The 11,459-nt window shown below is 53.5% G+C and overlaps 1 non-coding gene across 1 annotated transcript; it reads right to left on the reverse strand.

Annotated features, from left to right (window-relative positions):
* Positions 1–1,541: 1,541 nt before the first annotated feature.
* On the reverse strand, positions 1,542–7,695 carry Linc02874. The gene is made up of 3 exons (XR_004517260.1): positions 7,557–7,695; positions 5,105–5,645; positions 1,542–2,464 (listed from the first exon to the last, which is right to left on the reverse strand). It is a non-coding gene; the product is annotated as a long intergenic non-protein coding RNA 2874 (transcript).
* Between the last annotated feature and the right edge of the window lie 3,764 nt (positions 7,696–11,459).

Raw genomic sequence — 11,459 nt, forward strand, 5'->3', positions numbered from 1 at the left:
AACAAAACTTGGGGCTTCAGGTGGGGATGAACTTAGGTAACTCCACCTGGGGATGCAAGGACGCATCTTGTGGGCCTCTGGAGGCCTGACCTTGTTGATCCTTATGTGTCCAGGGACAGGAATCTCAATCTCTCCTCCCTGCTTCCCCAAGTCTATCCCTGCTGCTCCTGGTCCCCTGTAACTTGTGACAGGACACAATTCTGCTTACCCAGGAGGCAGAGAGGGCTGGCCATAGGCCAGGAACAGGAGGAGACTTGAGTGCTCACAATCTTTAAGGCTTTTTTGTGTTCTCTTTCTCCTGCCTCCCATTGCTTCCTCCATGTGACTCCTCTTGACCTTTGACCTGTCTCCCTGTCCCTCTCATCTGCCTCTTCCCCTGTGTTTTCTGCTGTCTGTGTTGCCTCCTTCTTTCCCCTTGCCTGCCTGTTCCACTCAGTCTCTTGTCAGTTTAGAGTTCTGGCTGGGCTCCTCCACCCCTCAACCCTGGGGAAGAGAGGCATCTGGTTCACCTTTGGACAGACCAGCTGCATGGCCTTATGGGAATGGCATCCCTGTGTCATAGTTTCAGTGCCTCCTCTTTGCTCTGTTCCCCATTTTGCCTGAGGCCTGGCCTGTGGAGCAAGGCCTCATAACTCAGAACAGCCAGACATACTTGCTAGATGAATGTTCCAGTGAGCATACGCCAGCCTGGGTCAGGCTTGGGGGCTTGGGGAGCCAGGGAAGGTTGTGGGGTCTTCAGGGCAGACCCTTTGCTTCACTGCAGGGCATGATGGGAAGGAGGACCTCTCCTTCAGATGAGTCTGCTTGGGCTGCAGTCTGTCTTTCATTCTCCCTCCTATGTGTCTGTATATCCACATTTGTGATCATTACCTGGGTCGGTGCCCTCTCCCTGATGAGGCTGGGAATTTCTGGCCTCCTTTCTCTGGCTTTCCCCGTGACAGTGTGTCCCAAGGCTGGAAGAAGGGAAGCCCTGTCCTGGGGCCCAGTCCTGGCAATGGGGCCTGAGGTTTATGTGATAAGTGACCTGTGGTTATGTGATAAGAATTTCTGCGGGCTCCAGAGCTGGAGCCTGGAGGAAGAGGAGGATTCATCCAGGCAGGGGAGGGGAAAGGTGTTCCAGGCTGGGGTGGCATCATGAGCTGTGAAGTGAGAAACTGTGTGGGATGGTGGCGGTGATGAGAGCTGGAATTACTGGAGTGTCAGAAGTGCTCAGAGGAGCTGTGGCTTCCTTGGAAGCTTATGGAAGTTGCAATCAAAACATTTCATTACCAGGTAGAGTCCTTCAGTGGCTCCCCATGGCTTTGGAGATACATTTGTTGTAATGTAAAGCAAGACCCTTTGTACCTGTCGCCCTCTTCTGCTCCAGGCCCCAGCTCCTCCCTGCCCTTCTCTCTCTCCCTCTGAGGCCTCTTCCCATCTTTTCCAGCCCTGCCGCAACAGCTCTGTGTCCCTGGAACAGGGCAGGGGTGCCGTGTGTCTGTGCAGGTGGTGCAGACAGAACAATCCCATCATCACATACAATTTTATTGACCAGCTCTGGTCTGAAAAGCAGGCAACTGAGATGGCTGGGAGGCTACAGACTACTGGAGCTTGGGATCTGGTTCAAGATTGAGGGACGGCAGGGGATGGTGGCAGGAACCCTGGACCTTCGGTTAGGAGACCTCATTTCTCCTGGTTTCTCTCTGGGTTTCTGTCACTCATCAGAGTTGTGTGGTTTGGAGTCAAACGCTGGGCCTCTCTGAATCTCAAGGGTCTGTACAATTAGGTTTTATTGGACGATCATTTTTTTTTCCAGTTTCATTTAATAAATGTTCCTCAGACCATTGTCATCCGCCCTTGCTATGCCAGGCACTTGACCACGAAGCATGCTGCGGAGCTCAGGCGGCTGCTGCTCTGTAATGAGGGCAGCCTCGAGGGCTGGGGGAGGAAGCACAGGCTAATTACACTTTCCTGTCTTCAGAGCACTTAGCCCAATTTGTAATTATTTATTGTTGGTTGTTGACGTGTTTGGGTCTGCCTCCCTGGCCAAGGGCAGTTAGCACAGGGACAGAGTAGGGTTCGTCCCCTCTGTGTCCCAGGGCTGACACAGTGCGCGGCTCACCATTGGTGCCTTTCTGGGGTGGGTAAAAGGCCACCCCTCTGCACAAGACACTTGTCCTACTGTATTGTGACCGAGGGTACCCCACCAAAGCTTTGCAATGCTTGGATTGTAGACCCTGGGTGGGCTGGGGAGGTGTCCAGTGTGGGATGCCATGTCTCGGAGGCCAGTTCTGGAGCATGCCCCACAGGACCTGGCTGCCTCCTTGCCAGACGGAGCTGGGCTGACTCAGGTGAGCCCTAGGTTGACCGGGGTCCTCTGCTCAGCTCCCAGAGTTTCTTACTCCTTCAGTTTCCCGATCAGTGTCCACAGGGAACTCTGATGATTTCTGTCTCAGCCAATGCCTTGGCAGGTAACACGAGCAGGCTGTCCTTGCAAAAGAAAGAGAAAGAGGAAGTCTCCACAATCTGGCAGAGGTCTTACTAGGTCTGGAGTTTAGAGAGACATCTTCCAAGGGCAGGGCAGGGACCCAGCCACAGGCCCCAGACCCTTCTCCTTGACGTAGAAATCAGGAATGGTACATGTAGGTTTCCCCGGACTTAGGGCTGGCCCAGTCTCCCCAGGAAACCCCAGCCCGTGCCCATCTGTGTGGGTGCTGGCTCATGCTGGCGGCACTTTGGCCTGCTTGCCAGGCCTGCTTCTGGGTGGAGAGGAGCCGGAAGAAGGATTGCACAAAGGGAAACCAGCCGGGAGGCCTGGCTTCCTCCTGTGCCCGGCACCAGCCTGGGGGTGGACCAAGAGGCAGCCCAGGCTGTTTGGTTTCCCCAGGAAGCCCTGCATCCTCTCGTCTGCTTCTTTTTTGTGAGGAAATGCCAATGGCAGCAACAGGCCCCACTGTGCCTACTCTCTACGCCACCTTCTGTGCTCAGGTCACATCCAACCTATGAGCAAGGGTTCCTACAGCCTTCCCTTAACAGGCCTCGAGCAACCACCCTCTGCTTCTCCGCCCTCCTGTCTCCTTGGGCCTTCAACATGCTTTGTCTGCTCCTCCTTGTAGGAAGTCTCCCTGAACCAGGAGCCCTTTCCTGTTCTTTGAGTGGAAAAACTCTCATGAGCAACCTTCACAATGGAAGGGACTTTGTTCTTGGTTCTGTTGCCGCTGGCAGAGTAGGTGTGCAATGCATAATTGTTGAATTATGCACAATGTATATTCCAGTATTTAGCTCCAATTTCTATGGCTGTCTTAGGCAAGGGTCTCTTCCCTCCCTTCTCTGAGGAGATGGGGTCTGGGGACCTCTTTCACCTCCTCCCAGGCCCCAGCTGCTGGTATCAGCTGGAGGAACCATCAGTCTTACCTTCCCTGCTCTTTGGATCTCTGTTGGGGGCCTATCCCTGGTTGAGGAGTGGGTTGTAACTGGGGTGTCCACTCCCCCACTCTCAGGCGTGAGAATGCCTGTCATTCCCTCTGAGACCAGTGCTCTTACCTCCAGAACCTTTTTCTTTCCAGCCCCTGCCCCCAGCTGCCCCTGTCCAGCTGGTTCCTGTCTCCACCCCTTCCCTTCCCAGCACTGCACACAGCTATTTAGGAGGTGTCCCTGACCCTGGGGCTGCTTTCAGAAAGGAACAAACAGTGACTGGAAGGCGGGTGGCTGACAAAGGAGGCTGAGGGAGTGGTAGGGCATGCGGAGATGCTTATTTGTAAGCCCAAATCTCTCTCCGGAGCTTCAGCTTTATCTGGATTGATAATAGACCGAAACCGCATTCTGTTCCCTGTTGAGAGATCTGTGCACCTGCCAGGGTGGCAGCGGCTTAGGGTGGTGCTGGGCACCGCTCCAGCGAGCAGGTTGGCCAGCCCTAGGAAGCCCTAACCAGATGAGGAGGCACCAGCCTGCAAGCCCACCATAGAAGGGCAACCAACTCATCAGGGGTCCTCAGAGCTGGACAGGAGTCCAGGACATGCCGGGGATTGGAAGCTTCATCTACTTGGACAGTTCATGTGTCTCTGTGTGCCTGGTGCTGAGCTCACTGCTGGCACAGTAGGAGCTGCACAGTTGAACTTTACGCATCTAGCACCTGCTTACCAGGGACGTACTGTGTGCAGGCAGCCGTGCTTCTCTCTCTCCCACCCTTCCACGTCCTTCCTTCAGCACCTGTTGGGGACCCTCTGATGCAGTGGGAAGGGGAAGTCTCCAAGGCAGCTGGTCTATGGGAGGGTAGCCTGAGCCCAGCACTGCTCAGTGCATCTCAGAGAAGGAGGCAAAAGTGCTGCCTTGTGCCACTGTAGTCCATACCAGTGCCCAGGCTTATCGCTGCTCACCCATGTCACTGGTGTCACCCTCCTGCACTTCCAGGCAGGCCCCAAATCATTGTGCCTCCATTTTGCAGGGCAATGGGCTTTGCACCCAGATCTTCTGCCACATAATCTAGTGCCCAGCCCAGTTAAGCTCTGAGTTTCTGGAGGAAGCAGGGAAGGTGGGATAAAAACTGGGTTGGCATGAGCTGCAAAGGGTGACAGAAAGTGGTGTGTGTGAGCAGAGGCGCAGTCTAGGGGGCCAGCCGGTGTGCACAGGTGGGCTCAGTCAGGGACCCTGTCAGTGCCACTGGATGGAGCAGGATTGGTATAGGAACCCGATGACCTCAGCTCCTCTCTGCCATGCCGCTGGCTGCCTCCTAAGTGAGCAAACAGTTTTGGGCAGGATGGGGGACTAATGACTGTTTTCCAGCCTGAGATTCCTCTACTTGGGGTGTATCTTCCCTGGTCATCGTTCCACAGTATGCACTTACTAAGGTAATAGCAACCTGGTCTAGGGCCTCCCACCTGCCTGCTGGCCCCAGGGCCTTGGAAACCCATGCCACAGATGAAGGAGAGGAAGGCAGGAGTAAACAGAAGCAGTGTGCCTTGCCCTCTGGGCCAGGTCACCACAGGTGTGTGCACCCCTGCCACAGGTCCTCACCCTCGCCCTGCTGCAAGGATCCCCACAAATATCTACATCTCACAGTTCCTATTTGCTGTCGACCCTTGCCTAAGCCCACATAGACTCCTCCCTGGCTTCTGAGTTTTCTTACCTTTGTCCTGCTGCAAGCTGCTCCCTGTCCATCCTCAGGAAGCCAAAGGAGGGGAGGACACTGCTGTGGATGGCAGGTAGAGCTCCAAGCATCCCTGTGGCTTTTAAATCCCTGTGACCATTTGCAGTATGTCATCGAAGACACCGAGGGTCTGCATCTTACTTGATTTGTCCAAAGTCACCCAACATGGTAAGCTGAGTCATAGCTCCCTGAAGAGGTCCAAGTCCTAATACTGGCAAAATGGGCTTTGCAAATGAGATTAAGTGAATAATTAGAGATGATCCTGAATTGTCTGTGGTGGGGGATGTCATCTCTGGTCCGTTAAATGTGGAAGATAGACTCCAAGGACTGATGTGACATGAGAAAGACTCTGCTGGTTGTGCTAGCTGTGAAGATGGACGGGAGTGGCTGTGGGTGGCCTTGAAAAGCCTGGAAAGACAAAGACCTAGATTCTTCTCTGGGGCCTCTGGAAGGAGCAGAGCCTTGCTGTCACCTTGACTTGAGCCCAGAAAGATCCCTTTCAGATATCTGACCTCCAGAGCTGGAAGAATAAACATAATTTATATAAATCAATAGTAAGTAAGGAAAATCATATTGTCTTAGGACACGAAATTAATAGCAAATCATTATAGTAGTGACAGGAAATGAACACACTCAGTCTGTAAGTGGCCGATGGAGGAAGTGATAGTGAGCTCTGTCCACCCTCTGTCTGCCTCTTCTCTTCCCCAGCACTGCAGCCTGACCCACACTGCCCTGGAAGGAGGGTGGGAGAGTGATTCCAAGCTGGGACACTCTGGGTTCCATTGCTGTCCCTCTTCTGATCCCCAGGCCACCTTCCTGTTGTCCTCTTCTGTGAGGGTCAGGGTTCTTAGAAGCATGCCTACTGCAGCTCATTTTGTGAGGGTCCAGGCAAGGCGGGGTCAGAACTGGCCTTGGGGCTGGGAGAGTTGAGAGGGGGCAGAGGTGAACCCAAGTGGGTTCTGCCCCAGGGCCCCCGTGGATGGCCCTCCTGCATTGGGGTTGTTTTCCCTCTCTGGGATGCTGGGTCCTTTGGAGCAGGTGGGTGTGATGGGCTGATGGGTTGGTGTGTGGGCCCTTCCTCTCAGCCCTGGAGAGTGTGTGTGTCTTTCGCTGTGCAGGGGGACATCTGGTGTCAAGGGTCTTGCTGTGGGGGCACCCAAAGGCCCCTCTGGTGTCCTGTAGGGTGTTGAAGGCCCTGTGCACTTGGTGGACCAGGCGAGTGTGCATGTGTGTCTTGTCATGGCACCGGTGTGCATGCCTGGGTGAGTGTGACCATGTGAACGTGTGTCTCCTGTGTCCCAGTGTATGAGCATGTAAACATGTATTTACTCACTAGCATTCTATGAATTCTGTGAATGTGAGTGTGCAAGTGTGTGACTATGTCAGTGTGTGGACATATGAGCGTGTGAGCGTGTCTGGTGTACCTCTGTGTGTGAATGTGAAACATGCCCGCTCCCGCCCCCATGTGTGAGTGTGAGTACAGATTTGCAAGTGTGTCTAAGTCCCTAGGTGTGAATGTGCCCGTATGTCTACTCACATGTTTGGTTTTAATGTAAGCATTCAAGTGTGTAAACCTGTGTGTGAGTGTGTTCAGGGCCAGCACTGCCTCCCCCACCAGCATTGCTTCACCCTGTGACACAGCTGCTAATGACTGTTTGCCATTGTCTGTGCGCGGTGGCATCACCTGCACTAATGACAGTCTCCCTGCCTAATGACCTGGCTCCTGCCCCATCATTTAGGAGCCAAAGGGGTACTGGCCCTGTGGCCGGGGAGATGTTGACGAGCTCAACACATTTTCCGCTGGGTGTCAGTGGGGGTGGGGGAAGCACCAACCCCACCCCTCCCCCGTAGCCCTCGGGTGCTGCGTGGGCTGGGAATTTCAGCTGGCTGGTGGCATTCCTGGGCAGGAAGCCCCACGTCTGGGCCCTACCCTCTGTCTCAGCAGAGCGGGATGACTGTTGCCTGGGCCTAACGATGCTCCTCCTCATGGGGTGCAGTGGACCCACCTGGCAGCCTGATCAGCATTGGCACCCACATCTTGGAGTTTGTCTTGCCCTCAGGAAAGCCCCAGACCCCCTTGCTATTTGAAGAATGGCGATGAGCCTTCTGAACAGTGCTGTCCGTGCCCGAGGTCATGCCCAAGGTGCTCTGCTCTGGAGCTACCTCTGGGGAGCAAGGGGCTGGGGACCGTCAGTGGGTGGCTGGCCCCTAGGGAAGCTGCCTGGGGTTGAGGCCCCTGAGGAAGCTTCACTCCTGCCACCAAGTCTTCCTGTTGTATTGAAACAAGTTAAAATGGCTTTCTGGATTCTGAAGGAGGAGCTGGGGAAGGGTTACTGTCCCCTTTCCACAAACTCCCAGCCTTTCCTTCGTACTCTTACGGCTCGGACCTGCCCACCCTGCTGGGGCTTCACTTGCAGGTCTGAAGGTTTACCTGGCTAGGCCTGGAGCTTCATACTCTGCCTTCTTCATCGGGACTTGTAAAGGTTGTCTGAGTTCAAGGTTGCGCGCCTGAAACAAGTGGGTGTCTGTGAGCAAGTGGCCAGCCACATCCTCCTCTCAGATAGCACCTGTCTCTGAGGGTTGTTCTGGGCACCAAATAAGCTGCACACAGGAAACAGGCTGTGGCTGGGCACCCAGCGATCACACATTAAAATTTTTGCAGTACTGGGGATTGAACCCAGGGCCTTTGCACTGAGTTATATCCCTGGCCCTTTTAAAATGTTTTATGTTTGAGACAGAGTTGTGCTAAGTTACTAAATTTCCCAGACTAGATTTGAATTCCTATAGACGTGTACCACACATGGCTTACTTTTTTCCCCTTTCTGCTCCCCTTTAAAAAAATTCTTTAGGGCTGCGGGGATTTAGCTCAGCGGTTTGTTGGCCTGCCTTGCAAGCGCAAGGACCCGAGTTCAATCCCCAGTACCAAAAAAAAAAAAAAAAAAAAGCTGTAATAATAATGTTGTATACATGTGAAAGTTTTGTTACTTACACACATTATCATATATATCTATATCTATCTATCTATCTATCTATCTATCTATCTATCTATCTATTATTTTTTTTTTTTTTGACGGTGCCAGGTATCAAACTCAGGACCTTGTGCTTGTGAGCCAGGCCTCACACCACTGAGCTAAATCCCAGGTCCCTATAATATAAACTTTATATATGTGGCCCAAGACATTTCCTCATCACTCACAAAACAAAACAAAAATGAGGGCTTTAAAGAAAAGGCGGGCCGCAGGTTGGACACCCCTGGAGGGCTGCAGTCATGAGGATGGGCACTCTCCCCATGCATTATAAAGGACTGTTTGTGAAGGCGTGCATTGGTGTCTGTGTAACATGGGATTCTTACAGTTGGTTCAGGTTAAAAAGCTGGAGACACCTGACCCACTGACTCCAGGCAAGACCAGGACAGTAGGGACCTTGGGTTGTGCTTTGCTCCTCTGCTCCACCACACAGCCTAGACTAAGGGCCTATGTGTGCTGTCTGCAGTGACTGGGCCCCAAGTGGTGGGGCTCAGAATCAGCTGGAGCCACATGCCTTGCTGCACCAACCACCCCCAGGAGTCCCTGCTTTTGACATTTGCCTGCACGCCGTCTAAACTTGGCATCCAGGAGCAACAGGAAGGGTGGAGGTAGGTGCTGGATGGGGGGCAGGGAGGACCATCCCATGGGCCCCTCCTGTGGATCTGTACCAACCTAAGGAACCCTACTCCCTCTCCTGTGACTCTACTCCTCTCCTCCTTAGCCAGCCAGACCCACGGGTGGGGTGAGGGCCTCAGAAAATGCTTCCTACAGAAGCACACCAAAGAGCGGGGTGGGGGGAAATCCCAGGCCTGAATCTCAGGGGTAGTCTTTTCCCCTCATGAGTATCCCCATCCCACCCTTAGTGAGGGCCTCACTGAGGATAATAGCGGTGGACTGGGGCTGGGAGGCCACTGCACGAAAATAGCAAATAGCACCGTGCTCACTGAGGGGATTGATGCTTCTCAGCTCCAACATTTACCACCCCTCAGTGTTCCTGTGACTGTGCTCGTTTTTCCAAAAAGTGAAATAGAGTTCCAGAACAGTTGAGTCCACACAATCAGGAGCCGAGATTCCACCCTGGCTCTATCTCCCTGCAGCCTGCTGGGGCCTCTGAGGGAGTCCTGGGTGCTGGTGGAGACACAGCATTGGGCAGCTGAGTTCCTGAGGCCAGGAAGAGTAAATCCCACTTCCCTCCACCCCCAGTATTGGGCATTAAACTCAGGGATTCTACACTGAGCTACATTGCAGCCTCTAACTTTTTTTTTTTTGAGGCAAGTTCTTGCTAAGTTTCTAGATTGTGCACAGTGGCTTGAATTTGCAATGGTCCTGCCTTAGCCTTCCAGACTGCTGGGATTACAGGTGCGTGGCTGGTGACCTGGTCTTGGGAGGGTTTGCAGTACTCTCAAGGAAGAAATGTCCCCTAGAGATTCCTGCCCCAGCCTGAACCTGGCCTTCCCAACAATCAAAGTGAGAACTTGAATGTAGGGAGAAGCTGCTCATTGTTGGGAGTTGCATCAAGTTTAATCAGGCATTGAGTGAGATTATTTGATTATCAAGAGGAAAAAATTGCACCAAGAGAGATGTGGCTTAGATTCCAGAGTCTTCCCTGGCACTCCTTAAGGGTAGGGACTAATCCTCTAGCAAAATGGGCTTAATTAGTGCTGGGAACTCTCACAACTACTAGTAGTGATGGCCATGGAAGGCATAGCTCTGTGAGAACTTTTGCAGAATAACATATAAACTGGAGCAAATGGGCACAAGGTAATTTCAGATCTAAATGCTGAGGGGACTCTGAGCAAGCCTGTGGTTAGCGTTGGGTGGGGTTGGCCAGGGAAAGCATCTGAGAATGGGGGAAGTGTAGAATGGCTTGGGAGGGACAAAGCTTTTCTTGGGGTGAGGGGAAGGTGGGGGCAGCTGGCATCACAGTGTCCTTGTTCCACAATGGGCCGATCCCTAGGGACCCCACCCCAGAGACCCAACTCAGTGACCTGCTACCCTGGGAATTCACCTTGCCTCCTGGGTGGGGACTGTCCAGCCAAATGCTTGCCTGGCCCACTTGGTGCCACTTGAAAATGACAGGGAAATGTGGTGTGGCCTTGAGTCAGGTCCTCCTCTCCAGGGATTTTGTCTTCTCTGTGGAGTGTGGAGTATGGGGGAGAGGGAGGAGGGAGATGTGTGGCTTCCCTGAGGAGGGTGGAGGGAGATTCTGGGAAGAGAGCAAGGATGATCCTATAGCCACTACCTCCCTACTCAAGAGTCAGGGGGCCCAGCGGCTTGTGTCAGTGCCCGACTGCTTCGGGGTTGTTGTTTTGCCTGGGAAGTGAAGAGAAACCACAGATAGACAGATACCTGAACTGGAGGAGACCTGAGCATACCCCTTCCTTTCCAGAAGGGGTGGGGAGAAAGCATAGTGCCCACGGTCGCCCATGTGTGTGTTTGTGTGCGCACGCTTGCACATGTGTGGTCTCTGTGTGGTAGGCCATTGTATGAGGGAGAGACCCTGCTTATTTTCAAGGACTTCTCTGGTGAGCAGGGAGATGGATACATCTCATGGTGGTCCTAGGTGGGAGCATAGGTGGCCCCAGCCCTAGGACTGAGGAGGTGAGTGCAGAGGGAGAGACAGCTAGCCTGGGGTGGCAGCAGGGGTGGGCCATGAGAGGCAGAACGGGCTGCTGGGGGGCCAGTAGGAGCTCCCTGGTGGGGACAGGAGCTGGGACATGCAACCGTCTGGCTGTGCTATCAGAGGGAAGTAGAAAGAGCATGGGTAGAGCCCTAGGCTGACCTGAGGCCTTTGGCTACAAGTCGGGGGACACGGGAGCCCCTGACATTCATCCCCTGTGGCTACCAGCTGTTTTCCCTTTCTGGGTTCAGGTAGCTTCAGGTTGTAGCTATGGGTCTGACCAGGGCTTGGTGAGGGATCTCTTGACCCAGGCATGGATTATTAAGGGGATTACTTGAGAAGATGTATCCAGGAACTGGCTGAGGAAGAAGGGGTTGAAGGTCAAGACTCAGAAGAAATTTGGGGCTGGGGTTGACTCCTTGTTTGTCCTACCTCTAGGGATGCCTCAAAACTGGGACAGAGACATCTATTTGGGGATTTGCAGTCACTTTATAACTGCCATTTAAGGGCATGCCCACAGTGACCTCAGGAATGACAGCATTTAGCTCTCCTGCCCAGAAAACTCTTAAAATAAGGGCATTCCATCCCGTGTCAGCTCACAGGGGAGCCTGGCCTCCAGGGAAGAAGAGTGAGCTGTCCTGCCCTCACCCCTTGTCTCTGGGGAGAGGGCAGAGGCAGTGAGGCCTTG

This window comes from Fukomys damarensis, unplaced genomic scaffold (assembly GCF_012274545.1).
Source record: "Fukomys damarensis isolate Sample0158 unplaced genomic scaffold, DMR_v1.0_HiC HiC_scaffold_15, whole genome shotgun sequence".
In the NCBI taxonomy this organism is placed as follows: Eukaryota; Metazoa; Chordata; class Mammalia; order Rodentia; family Bathyergidae; genus Fukomys; species Fukomys damarensis.